The sequence below is a fragment of the Calypte anna genome, chromosome 3, assembly GCF_003957555.1.
Source record: "Calypte anna isolate BGI_N300 chromosome 3, bCalAnn1_v1.p, whole genome shotgun sequence".
Lineage (NCBI taxonomy): Eukaryota > Metazoa > Chordata > Aves > Apodiformes > Trochilidae > Calypte > Calypte anna.
The window spans coordinates 59,026,522-59,040,462 of record NC_044246.1 but is presented as its reverse complement, the minus strand read 5'-3'; positions in this window follow the sequence as shown (position 1 = coordinate 59,040,462).

Below are 13,941 nucleotides of genomic sequence, written 5' to 3'. Positions count from 1 at the left end.
GCTTGAGTTCTTTCAGCATTTGACAGGAGCAAAGCAGGAGTTCTCAACTTAAATAGTTACCTAGGTATTTCCTTTAATAATACATACTTGAATACTATGTAAGTCTCCAGTTATATTCTTAGGATTTCTTGTCCTCCTTTTACCCGGTGCAGTAACAAGCAAGTTCATGACACAAAGCCATCTGTTTGGCCTACTGGTGAATGGCAGACAACCAACATTCACATGTTGCAAAAGGGCATGCCCTTTTTACAAGGTGAGCTTTTTATCTTGGCTAAATGCTGAGCCAGGAGGGCTGGAGCCAGAAAGATGGTGGAGTGGGGCCGGGGAAATGGCTGCAGAAAACACAGGGGTGACACAACCCCTCCCTCTTGTGTTCTCTCAGAGAGGAGAAAGCCAGATGAGAGTGGACTTTTCTTCTTCCTCACAAACTACAGATTAAAGAGCAATTTGATAGCTTGTATTTTTACATCTGGTGAAGCCACACCTCAGAGACATCCTCTCCCCCCATTTCCTCCCTTCCTCCAGTTTTTGGCTGTTCCCAATCTTCTCAGGCTTGGCAGCACATTTAGGAGAGTTTCAGGACACTGCTGACACAGATTACAATGTTTTAGCAGACCTGGTGTAGGAAATCAATTTTTTCAGAGTGTGAAGTCAGATTTAGAGGCAGTCTAAGCTGAGAAAGAAGGCACTGATGTGCTGCCTGCCTTTTAGTTGTTTTCAGCTGTTTTTTCAGCCCAATACACTGAGAATTTATGTTTGACACAGCTCACCATTGCAGAAATGGTCCCCATGAAATTTCCTATACCCAGCACATCTGGATGTGTTGCAAATTAAATCAATCATTTTGAAAAATTACTACAGGTTTTGGTAATTTTGCATTCATTTTTCAGTCATCCGGTTAGCAGAATGAACAGCAGATGAACTGACTAATCTTCTAACTTAGCTCTTATCCAGTTTCTGCATGAAATGCCTGGACATTTCAAGTAGCTCATGAAATGTCTGGGTCATCATTTCCATCATCACTGTGAAACCAGCCATTATTATGCTTTCATTGCAAAAAAGGGACTCTCCTGGGCTGAAAGAATCCCAGACTTGGTGTGACTCAAGTGCCAGCCCCTCTGGATGAGGTAGGGCTGATCTTGGTCTCTGAAGGAGATGGTTCTCTGATGTTTTCCCAGTGGAAAAGAGTGTTGTGTAAAATGTCACTGTACACTTGGCAACAGAAGCAGAAAACAGACGGACACAAATATTCAAAAAGGAAGTCAGAGTGTAACAGGCGATATAGCAGTAATCTTATAGGCGAAAATAAGCACTGGCTCCTCTTCAATTGCCTGTCAACATGCTTGCTCACATCTCCAGCACTTGGCCTGGGCAGCTTTTTTTTAATTTCCAGTGTTTGTGCCCCATGCATGTGCCACTTCCCAAGTGTCCAGACACACCGCTCCTACTCCCACAACTTGGGAAAACATTCTCTTTTCCTGCTTCCTCCTGACTTCCTCCTTCTGGCTTTTTTTTTTAATAGTTAGTTCTTTCAACCTGTCGGTTAAAAAAAAAAATATTCTTTCTGGCAAAAGACCCTGTATCTTCTGGGACACTTTTCATGGTGCACGGTGTTTATGCAAGGTAAGCCCTTTGCATACCCTTCCTCCCCAGTCCTGCAGCTTCACCCATCTCTCTTTGCTCCTTTGAAGTTGTAAAGCTGACCGTGACAAATTGTAATTTTTACGTTTTTTCTTTCAATTGGATTAAAATTATCATAGAAGGGTTTTGTTTGGAAGGGACCTTAAAGATCATCATCCCTCTGCTATGGGCAGGGACACCTCCCACCAGACCAGGTTGCTCAAAGCCCCATTCAACCTGGCCTTGAACACTTTCAGGGAGGGAGAAACCACAGCCTCCCTGTGCAACCCATTCCAATGCCTTATTTGCATATCTTTCTCTGAACAGTAATTTCTATAATAACTAAAGCTCATTTGTGAATTTTGTTAGGCTGTTTTAAATTCCCTAGGTTTCTCCACATCCCCAGGTTCCTAGTCCCTGTAAGTGGTGGTAGCTAGGGGCTGGTGATGGGCACTCGTGTTGCTTTTATTGACTGGGGGAAGGCCTGCAGTGTCAGCCTTTTACCCACCAGCTCTGACCTTTGCAGCCCTGGCTTGTTACCAATATCCCAGCATGACTGCTGAGGGCTGGAGCCAGGTTCTCCAGCTGCTCCCATAAAGGGAAGACAAGAAGGAACTGCCTTGTGCTAGACCCTGTAGATCAGGGTGTGCATCCCAGCCCACATCCTGGGGCTGGGGGAAGGACATTTGCTTTCCCCATTGCTGTGATTTCCTTTCCCACCGTCTCTGGAGCAGCTGGAAAGAGGGTGCAGTGCTGCCCAGGTTCAGGTGCTTGTCAAGTCCTGGTGTTCAGCTGAGTCCTAGCAGAGAAAGTTAATGGAGAGGCTTATAAAGCTCACCAAAAATCCTCTCCAGGGGAAATCCAAATGTGAGAACAGCTCATCTGTGCCTACATGCTCGGACACACTAGCAACATGCACCAAGCCCTGAGAGCTAATTGCATATAGTTAGCTCTGCTCATCAGCTGGGCTGCTCTCCAAATTTGAAAGTCATCCATTAAATAAGTGGTTCTATGTGTAACAACAGAGGCTCCTGCTCCAAGTGCCAGCAGTTTCCTGCAGGGTTTCATGTAGCACTGAAGACAAGTTAAAAAAGAAAGCCAGCAGCAAGTTATATGTTTACCTCTCTTCCCCTCTTCACCTTGCCTACTTCCTTTTGAACCATTTATGATCAAATAATAAGTGTTGACCCAGTTGCAGTGGATTCTTTAGCTGCAGCTTGTTTTCTTAATTCAAAGAGCTCTATTAAATCTGAAGGCCTAGTGAGAGACATACAAAAACTCCTCTGAGATGAGGGCTCATATGATTTTATTTATACTCTAATGACACTTCACCTTTCTTATATTGTTCATTCCACCCGGTATTTTAAATCATTTTTTTATTTAATACTCTATCTGGACAGTAGAGGACCCTGGAGAAGACGTGTAGGTTTTTTATCTACTAACTGGTTCTGAAAGCAAGAAAAATCACAGGTTGATAAGAAGAAGAAGGAAGAGGAAGAGTAGATCACTTTTCTCATCAGAGTTCAGAAGCCCCAGAGGCACCTTGCCCTACCAGGCAGAGTGACCTGCACCAGAGGACCACAAAGGGAGGCTGTGCTCAGGGCAGCATCTACACAGCTGTGTACCAGCCAGGCCTTCTGGAAGGGGGTCAGTCCAGTAGATTTTTGAGCTTCAGCAATTGTCAGAGGCAGAAAACAGAGGCTAAATCATGGAATGGAGACCCATGTCACTGTATGCAGGCAAGAAAATCCTTGCTGGTTTCTGATTCTTGATTTTTATCATTCTTCTTTTCACTAGTTCTTCTTCCATTGTGTATTTCTGAAATTGTCTGCCTTGAGAGCATGAAAATGTTTGTTATTCCAGGCAAGAGTTTCGTCCTCTAAAATGGAGTTCACACACTCTTGTTTTTCAGTTTAAATACTTTTAAGAAACATTTCTCGAGAGAGCAGAGAAGGTCTTATGATACTATAAAGCTGGCTTAAGATATCAGCTATTTCTGAACAAGCAGCAAATTATAACAGTTTATATGCTGGATGGAAAAATTTCTTCCATATTTCATTAAACTCCACAGGACTGAATCAGTAGAGTCAGCTCAAGTGTCTCTTTCCAGAAAGATAAGTGGCCACTTATTTCCCTTGACACATAAAAAGTTTCTCAAATGTACCTGAAAGTTATAAGTTAAGTCAAAAGACAAAGATTAATTTTCTTTTTATTTTCTTCAGATGGGATAAAGTTGCAATCATTAGTGCTGTGGAACAAATTGAGAGTCCTGCCTAACATAAAAATGCCTTTCAAGGAAAATTAAAACTTCTGTGCAAATTCCTTCAACATGTTTTCAGATGCCACATCAGCCAATCTGTCAAACAGCTGATATAATGCAGAGTTTACTCTTGGTCTTCCTCGAGAATGTTTCCCGATTGGAGACCTTCCAATTGTTTCTACTGTTTCTATGTTTCTTTTATCCCATTTGCCAAAGGCACCTTTCCAATTCCCTCAAGAGACAGATTCCAAAACCTTTGCTCTTACTTGGCAAGGAGATGATCTCCTGTCCATTGAAAAGGTTTCTCCTGCACAACTGCTCCTGGTAATGTCACTGGAGGTCATTCCTCACCACAGAGATTTGGGGACAAATGCAGTGTTGTATTTTGCCTTGGCAATAGTCTTGCTGTGTCCTATAGATAGGTAGTGCTCAGAATAAGTGGGAGAATCTGTCTCTTGTAGACTGACTACAGGAATATGAAGCCAGATATTATAATTTCTACTTATTCTATCAATCTGGCCAAAAATCAGGTCCTTGCATAATTTCTATTAGATTATTCTAAGGAAGAATTATTTAATGATGATGTTGCTGTCTTTGACTCCCATTTCTATGGGATTTAAAAAACGAAAACCAACTTGTTTGCAAATGCTGGGTAGGATCTAGAAAGTCATGTTAAACCTTCAAGTTTAATTTGGCAAGGGACTAAAGCAGAAAGCTCAGTGGAGGAGACTAAGACAAGCTGTTTGATAAAAGCCTGTGTAGATTAGATCGCTGCTCTGCTTCCACTTGTGACGCTAATGGAAATTAATTGATCCACCTACAAGGATGTTTGCCTGTTACTAACACAAGCACTGGTACATTTCTTCACTCTTCTCTTTCAGAGGCAAAAGATGAGAGGTCAGAGGAGGTTATAGTAGCTCTTTATGTTGGGTTTTTTTTTCCCCTTGTGTTTGCTTCTCCTGAGGGGGATAACAAGCAGTTTTAACAAGCCCTAAAGCTCCACAATCACTCTGATTGCCCAACATGTCAATTGCTTTTTCTGTGGTATGTTTCAGTGAGAGCATGATAAGGCTAAAATTCCATCCAAAATCCCATGAGTGTCAAGATGTAGGAATCTGACCGGGATGCAGGGCACCACTGTGGCCTTCGTGCTGGACTCTGCCAGCACCCTAAGTCAAACACTCAGAATTTTGGAGAGTTCATAACTGGTCAAGATCTGTATCAAAAATGTACAGCTCAGATCCACTTCTGGTCTAAAATATGCCAGGCCACATGCCAGAAGACACATACCTAATTACCAGGCTGTGCTGATTATTCCTTCTTCTGTACATTTCTCAGTAAATTTAGAGTAAATTATATCTTCAGCAAATCACACAAAAAGATGATTTAAAATTTAATTAGATGTTTTCTTCTCTTTTTCTTCATGCAATAATAACCAGTGCAGATTACAGGAACTTGGAATAATTTTTCAGTATGGCCATATTTTCCCAGGGTTAGATCCAATGCAAAAAAATAAGATAAAAAAAATCAGTAGGGCTTTTGGTTTGGGGAATATTTATAGCATATTCAGCGTTTTTCCTTCCTTTAATATGAAAACGAATAGTATCAGGCGACAGCTTCTTTGCTATTTGCAACCCATTGGAAAATGAATATTAGAGGGAAAATACATAATTTATTAAATGTATTGCTTAAGGTGAGAAACTTGAAATTGATTTTTGTAAGTCTAGTGATTTGGGGTAATACTTGGCATAGGCTACTCAGTTTGCTGAATTATTTAGTGCTAAGCCTGCCAGTGGGAATAACAAGAAAACAGATAGATTTTGAAATGTGTTTTCATTTGATTGGGAAAAAAAAGTTTTAAACTAAATAGCTACACTTAAAAAATCTCTATCCTCTCCTTATTAAACAGCTGTTGATGGAAGATTGCAGTTCTGCATGTGAAAGGAGTACCTGTGAGTATTGATTTAGTGCCACTTAAAAAAGAATATTCTAAGAGATTGTACTGCCCGTTACACTGCCACAAATGTTAAATATAATTAGAAATATCTTCCTGCTGAAACATTTTTTTCCTCAAGTAAACAAAAAGTACCTATATCTTAGGAGATAAGGACAAAAGGTGGTCAAAGTGCTGATGTGTCTTACACCTGTTTGAGAAAAACAACTTAAAAGAAAAATCCATCTCTTAGAAGGGCTCCTTTACTGCAAAATCAGTTCCCTGTATTAGAAAAGCACTCTGATTTCCTTCCGAAATTGAAAGCAATGTGCAAATCATCATTTTTAGTGAGATTGAAATGTTCCTAGAGGAAAGTATAATAATAAATAATGGCAGAACCAGAGGAAATGGTCTAAAGTTCAGCAGGGGAGGTCTAGATTAGATATTAGGAAGAATTTCTTTACTGAAAGAGGGATCAGGCACTCCAACAGCCTGGCCAGGGAGGTGGCTGAGTCACCATCCCTGGAGGTATTTACAAAACATGTAGATGTGGCATTTCAGGGCATGTTCTGCTGGCCAAGATGGTAGGGGGGTTGTGTGGTTTTGTTTTGATTTCATTTGATTTTCTGTGTTTTGTGGCTTTTTGGAGGTGGCTTTTTTGGTTGGGGTTTTTTTGGTTGCTTTTTTTTTTGTTTGGTTTGGTTTGGGATTTTTGTTGGGTTTTTTGGTTGGTGGTTTTTTTGTTTTTTGTTTTTTGGTTTGTTTTTACTTTTTCTGTTTGTTTTTAGGGTCTTGGGAGGGTTAGGTTTTTTGTGTTGCTTTGTTTTTTGTTGGGTTTTGGGTTGGTTTTTTTGTTTTGGGGGGTTATTCTGGTTTTGGGCTTTTTGGGGTTTTTTGTTTTTTGGGGTTTTTTAAATTTGGTTGGGGGTTTTGTTCTTCGTTTCAGTTTTGGGGGGATTGGGTTGGGTTTGGGGGGTTGTTTTGCTTGGTTTTTTTTTATTAATTTTTGCTTTGGTTTTTTTGGGTTTTTTTTTGCTTATTGCATGCGTGTATGGTTGGACTCAATGATCTCAGGTCCTTTCCACCTACAACTATTCCGTGATTCTGCAGTTCTGTAAATCTTGCCTTGTTTTATCTAAGTGTCAGATTACCTAGTATCTGAAATATTTCCTATGTATATAAAGAAAAAGAAAAACAACTTCTTGGCAACAAATATCTTCAGTCACCTCAAAGAAAGAATTGTTTCGGGAGCTAAAGTAAAAACCCTTATTTTGTCAATTCATATATTTTTTTAAATCATTAACAGGGGATAACTGCACTTGATAACAGCAGGCTCTTTTTCTCCTCAACACAAAGTTGCGAAAGACCTGAGGATGTAGGAAGGACCCCAGTAAGGAAAACCACACTCTTATCTATGTTTAGCTGGAAACAGGAATTGCTAGCAAGAGACAAACCAAACAGCATCTGAATCTGAAAGCTTTCATGCCCACCTTTCCCATTTTCCCCCCAAACTAAAATAGTCTACCCACCATTCTCCTGTGTGCTGTGACCAACGCTTCAAATAAACTCAATGAGAAGAGATGAAGACATAGATTCTGCCCATGGTTTCAGTCTCACACCTCCACTTGCAAGGCAGCAAAATGACCTCTTGGCAAAACATCAGAAAGTCTAAGGAATAATATTGCAAATAAATAAATGAATAAATAAATAAATGTAGCAAAATTCCCACAGAATCCAAAGTGTGTGTGTGGTCATCCACACTCAGAGTCCTCCCTGCAAAACTGCCTGCAGAGTAGTGCCCCACAGCAGAACAGAGCAAGTCAAAGCCATCACTGAAACAAACAAACCCCTGAAACATTGCAATTGGGCCAGCACGATGGACCTGCATGTGGACCTTGAGCAGTGAGGAGTTGCTATATGACTAGGTAGTAGAACAGCACCTTATGCAATGACTAAGAAAAACCTTTCACCAGGCTGCTGAATTTTACGTCGTCCCATTTCCCCATATGACACCTTTTCTTTGGGTATCTTTAGATAACACTAAAAGGATTCACAGACATCACAGTATGAGAGGGTGCCAATGTGTTCATTCACAGAAAGCCAAGAGTTACAGCAAAGCAACAAAAACAACAAAAAAAATCTGATTTCTGTGCATCCACTTTCTTGAGCTGTAGGAAATAACTGGCTTCCACAATGGAGCAGCTTCTCTGAATTTCACGTGCGTTCTTCCTCTGAACACTGTTTTTGGCATCTTTTTTCATGTGTCACAAATTTTTACTACAAATGACTGGCATACATTATGATAGCTTTAATCTTCCAATAATACACTGTTTTACCTATTCCTTGTCATGTCTTTAAAAAGAAAAATGCTCAATGTATTTTTCTTGATTAATTTTATCAAAGACAGCTGCTCTCCAGCCTAGAAACTTTTGCAGAGTAAAAAGGCTGTGGAAAATTTCCAGGTTCGTGCAAAGGCAAACATTTTAGGTGAGGAAGAAACCAGTTGAACAATTTTAAAAGAAACACAGAAATATCAATTTAATCAACATTTACAGCTCCTTTTGGAAGAAAAGGTTCTGCTTTTTAAATACAAGCAAATGCAAGCTAGCATTTCTCATGTTCAGAGTTCACCAAAAAGCAACTAAAATACATCTGCAAAGCTTTCTGAACATCTTTTTATTTAGCAGTAAAAAGCAAATATTCCAGCTTGATGACAAGAGATTAGAAGTATAGAACAATGTACAAATTGAATATTTTTTTTCACCTGTGGACTTGAGAAATATCCCCAAGCTGACTAATAAATCTGGTCATTTCCCCTCAGTCTCACTCTTGTTCAGCCTTTGAAGGACTCTTTAAAATTTGCCATATGCAAATAAGACAGAAGAAATAGGATAGACATGGGTATCTACAGGGAAATAGATATGTATAATTTTTAAGGAGAAAAAAGAGGGCAGGATATAAATTCCACACACCAGCCTTCTCCAGAGCTATTGAATTCAGCTGGAATTTTTCATCCAGCCTCACTGATCTTTGGACCAGACTTTTATGATGCAGTGCAAAGTTCTTCTCTCTTGCAGAAGCTTCCTAGGTAACCCAAAAGCCAGCCTCTGTGCTGGAGCCCTGCCACCCCAGCTGGGGCTACACTCAGGCTGCATTTCAGCCTGGACACCTGAGCTGCAATCTGACCTATTTAGCAAACCCAGCATATTGTTTGTTGAATCAGACACCCCACTTAAAATGCAAGCATCATGTGGATGGACTCTGTCCAACTCTCCTTTGAGTCCAGATGACCGGAATCAAATTTATCTGTCTACTCGTGCTGCTCTGTGACAGCCTGGCAACACAAAGCAGTTGTGAACTTAAGGAACCACTTGAAACATACTTGGCCCAGGGATAAATGGTTTTGAGAGAGACTGGGCAAGGTAGTGTGATCTGCACAGTCATTTTAAGTGGGGCTCATGACATTTAAGGCTTTACGTTTTCCATAGATGATGCCCTGGCCCTGTGCAGCAGTGGAAACAAGGGACTGGACAGTGGACAGCAGATTGCATTTGTCACTGAAGTTTTTCTAGTGTGTTTCCTGCTCTGTAGAAGGTGAGATAATTTACTTGAATTTTCTCAGCTCCTTTGCAACTCTATCAAACGCAAAACTGATATGAAAACCAACTGCTCATGAGCAAGATGAAATAAAAGTTCTTCACTTCTATAGTCTTTTCCAAATACAGTAGATTAGAGGAGCGGTTAGTTGGTTTGGTTTGGTTTGGTTTGGTTTGGTTTGGTTTGATTTTAATGGAAAACAGTTCTTGAGAGATTCTGGTATTTCAGAAATTACCTGAATCTTTCACCACTTGAAATCTTTTAGTAACTTGAAAGACATAAAATTTTTAGCAGGCACCTTTTCTATGCAATTCCTAAAATATAACTAACTACTTTTTTCTTTATTTTAATTTTTTTAAAGTGCTCCTACTCAATCTTGAAACAAATGTAGACTGATATTCTGAACAATCTTTATGTTCTTTTACAATGTAATGAAGTACCCCCTTGGGCTCACTCAGAACTGGATGAATTTACATGAAAAATCATACGAGCTGTTACAGTACTTTCAGCTTATCTGGATAATGAGATCATTCTTTCTTTTTTGTGCAGAAGTATCCATCCATTTGGAAACACACAGTTCAGTATGTAAAATAATAAATGGGTCCTCATATAATATCACCTTCCATAACTACTCTAATTAGCTAATTTCCAGTAATTTCTGTACATAACACTCCATGCTGGTTTTAAATTCTTCCCATAGCCCTTAAAATCATGCCTGTTTTATTTGGTGGCTCGTTCTTATTGATATATAAGTATCTCAGCACTTCACTAGATTACATTTCTTCTTATTGACAATTACAGACTTGCCAGCACAAACCACAACAGCAATGCAGACCTCTATTATCTGCTTTGTACCATCTCACCTTTAGGAACAGTTTGAAAAGCTAATTGGTTTCAGAGCTTCATTCACTCTCCCTTTTTGTTATATCATCACACTCACTGCTTTTTCAGAAAGATAACAAAGGCTGGGGTTCTTCCTTAGTTTGGTCTCTTTGTTCTTGTATTAAGTTGCATATTCTAGCTTCACACTTTTACTTATTTAAAATGACAGCATATTTAATCTTGGGGAGGTAATTAAAAAAAAGAAAGTTAGAAATATCATATCATGTCTGGCTCCTCAGCTCAAGACAGCTTAATAATCATGGTCTAGAAAAATTAACTGCAGATTTCTCAGTATTAATTGTTGGTTTTTTTTAATGTCTGTGCATTGTCAGCATTAACAATAATAAAAGGGTAACTGATGGCATCACTTGAATCAAAATTATTTGTACTATATGAAGCCAAGTTGCTATCTTGCACTAAATGGCAGATACCCCTCGCTGATGGTTGCACCAGCAGTAAAACAGCCTCTCAAGTGCTAGTACATATAATGTCATGCAACTCTATCTGTTCTAAAGTCAGAGCCATTCTGGTGCAATTCACAGATGGAAAAAGGCCATTACTGGTCAGTACACAGTAAGAAAGACATCAGGGTGCACAAATCTGAGTATTGGGAGTCCTAAATTGGAGTCAACAGCTGAGCCTCCTGTGCTCCCCCTTCAACTAAACCTGTGGAAATTGAATATATATATATATATATATATATATGCAGAAATATATATTTATATTTGCAAATGTTCCCTTCCAAGTGTCAGGGTTTCCTCTCCCAAGTATTGATTTGCTCGCTCTCACACACAGACATTCCTTAGACTGTAATTCATCAATACTTGGAGGAGTCTTAATTTTGTTATATTTGGACATGGTCTACCACTTCAGTAGCTTTCTGAGGCTTCCATGCATTTGTGAGATTAAAACAGTAACTATACTAAGAATACTAAGAATACTAGACAGCATATATCCCACAAGGTAATGTTGGAAGACAGAGTTGTAATCTCCATTAAAATCAATTTAATAAAAAAATAAAGTTACACTCTCCTCAAATACTCCTTAACATTTCACAGTGATAAACTTACTAGACATGACACAAAACAATGAAGAGACAAAGACACATTTTAGGTGTGTGATGTGCCTGCCAGTTATAGAATCAGAATTTCAGGGTAGGAAGGGACCTTTAGGTTAACATAGTTCCAACCCCTCCTGCCATGTTCAGGGACACCTCCCACTAGGATCAGATTGCTCAGAGCCCTGTCCAGCCTGGCCTTAAAAACTTCCAGGGATGGGGCTTCCACCACCTCTCTGGGCAACCTGTGCCAGTGTCTCACCACCCTCATGGTGAAGAACTTCTTAACATCTAGTTTAAACCTACCCTCCCCTAGTTTGAATCCAGTCCCCCATGTCCTATCACTATCCAACATCCTAAAAAGTCCCTCACCAGCTTTCTTGTAGCCCGCTTCAGATACTGGAAGGCTACAATAAGGTCTCCTCAGAGCCTTCTCCTCTCCAGACTGAACAACCCCAACTCTCTCAATCTGTCCTCATACGAGAGGTGCTCCAGCCCTCTGATCATCCTCATGGCCCTCTCTGGACACACTCTAGCACTTCCAGTTGCTTTTTTTCTCCTCACAAAGGTGCTGTTAGGCCTCATTCACTCAGGATCCACACCAAGTCATCCCAATGCCTGTGCTACCCAGTGGCTGGGCTGCTGGTGCTCAGGGCCCTTTGGCTGTGGGGCCCTTTGGCAATCACTGCACGGCCTCCTCCTAACTCATCCCCAGACTTCTGCCCCATGGCGGCAGCCGATGCTACAAAGCAGCAAAGCAGTTCCAACGGCTCCTCTGGCAGCAGGGTGCCCTGCCCCTTCCTGCACTGCCTTTGAGCCGCCGCAGCCCCGGAATGCAGCAATAAAAGTCCAAAGGAGGGAATGGAGCCTGCGGCCTGCCGTGGCCCCGCGTAAAGGGCGCTGCGGCTTCCCGTCTCGTAGGAAGCGCCCCCTCCATGACCTGTCGTTTCTGCTGTCGGGACAGCTGTCTCTTTGCTTCCTGGAGCAAAACACCACCACCACCAAAGGAGAGTGTCTCTCTCTTCCTTTTGTTTCACTGCTTCTCTTCCACAGGGGCTCTCTGAACTTGTGTGCCCAGCTGGAATTAATACACCCACGGTCTCTGCAGAGAAAGCTGGGGAAGTGGAAGTGGAGGGGGCCCAAGGGGGCAATGTGATTATTTGCTGTTGAGATGCACATAAATCAGAACAACTGCATCAAGCTGTTGCGTCTCGGAGGCAGGATCAAGGAGAAAGGAACCTCTCTCTGTTTGTGGTACTCGGCTCCTAACTTTTATGTGTCAGGTCTCCAGACTTTTACGAACAGCCCTTGGCATAAGTAATAATAAATGCAAAAGAGAGAAAGGCACATCTTTCTACAGCTTCACATAAGCCAGGATGGATGGATTATAGGCAGGCTGTAAGGACTCAGGTACATCTGTCTGCTAAAGCTTCAAAGCTTGTATCTCTTCCCAGAAGAGTAAGTGGCAAAGGTAAGGTAGGCAGGGAAGGAGAAAGAGAAGGCAATTTCAAAGTAGTAAGGACTATTCTCCTGTTATTTATTTATGTCATTCCATTACAGTAGCAGTTAGGCCCTCGTTGGTGCATGACCCATTAGAATATCACCCTGGCCAAACACCCTGCTGGCCAATTCACATCACAGGCAAACACCTGGCTTATGGATTTCCTCTTTACAAGTTGGATATCAAGTGAAACAGAGAAGGAGGCATGCCAGGGGCTTGTCCAGACAATCTTTCTGAGGAAGCCTACTTTCTCATTCACAGAGGTATACCTCTAAGGTCAGTGGGTTTTATAGAGCTTTTTTTCTGCCAGTACACTGTGACTATAGGCCTGGAGATCTTCCTGCTGTGAGCCCTTGCTTTTAGCTTTAGATCCCTGCAAACTGGTCTGTGCAAGAGACATTATTATATTGCCACTGGAATTAAGCTGCATGGAATGAGGATGTTCTGCCACGTTTTGGGGCTAGAAACCATTTCATTTAATTTGCAGGAGTCACAGCCAGATAGACCCCAGGCTTGACATTAGGCTGTAGTATGTGTTTTTTACTGTGCTCTGATCATTACTAAATCTAAATTTTGTTACCTGTGGCATTTACAAATGAGGAAAATGAGGTATAAAACAGGTGATGTTTTTTCTCAGAACCAAGAATAGAACTTTTTGAGTTTAGAACTCAGCTAAGCTGATATGCTTGTGTTGCCTAAGTCCTTCAACAAGGATACAGGCTTTAGGAAGGGAAATGTCAGAGAAGAGGGAGATTTGCTGTAAGAGGGAGATCTGGTGTTAGCTTGTGCAAGATATAACAAATTCGTGTTACAGAAAGAGAAGATGGTGAGGTCCAAGGTGCTGACACTGATCAAAGAATAAGACAGGAACTTTATGGTAATTTTATCATAGATTCAAAAAAGTTGAGAAGTTTTTCTGAAGTAAAGACAAGAAGCCTCAATTTAATTCAGTAGGTCTTTGTAGAGATTTGCATTCCTAAAAATAACCATTATTTCAGAATGTAGATTTGGCCTGCTGGGTGAAGTTACTAGTCAATCCTGTCTGGTAGTCAGCCTGGGAAGTAACAAGTAGCACATGGTGATCAAATGGA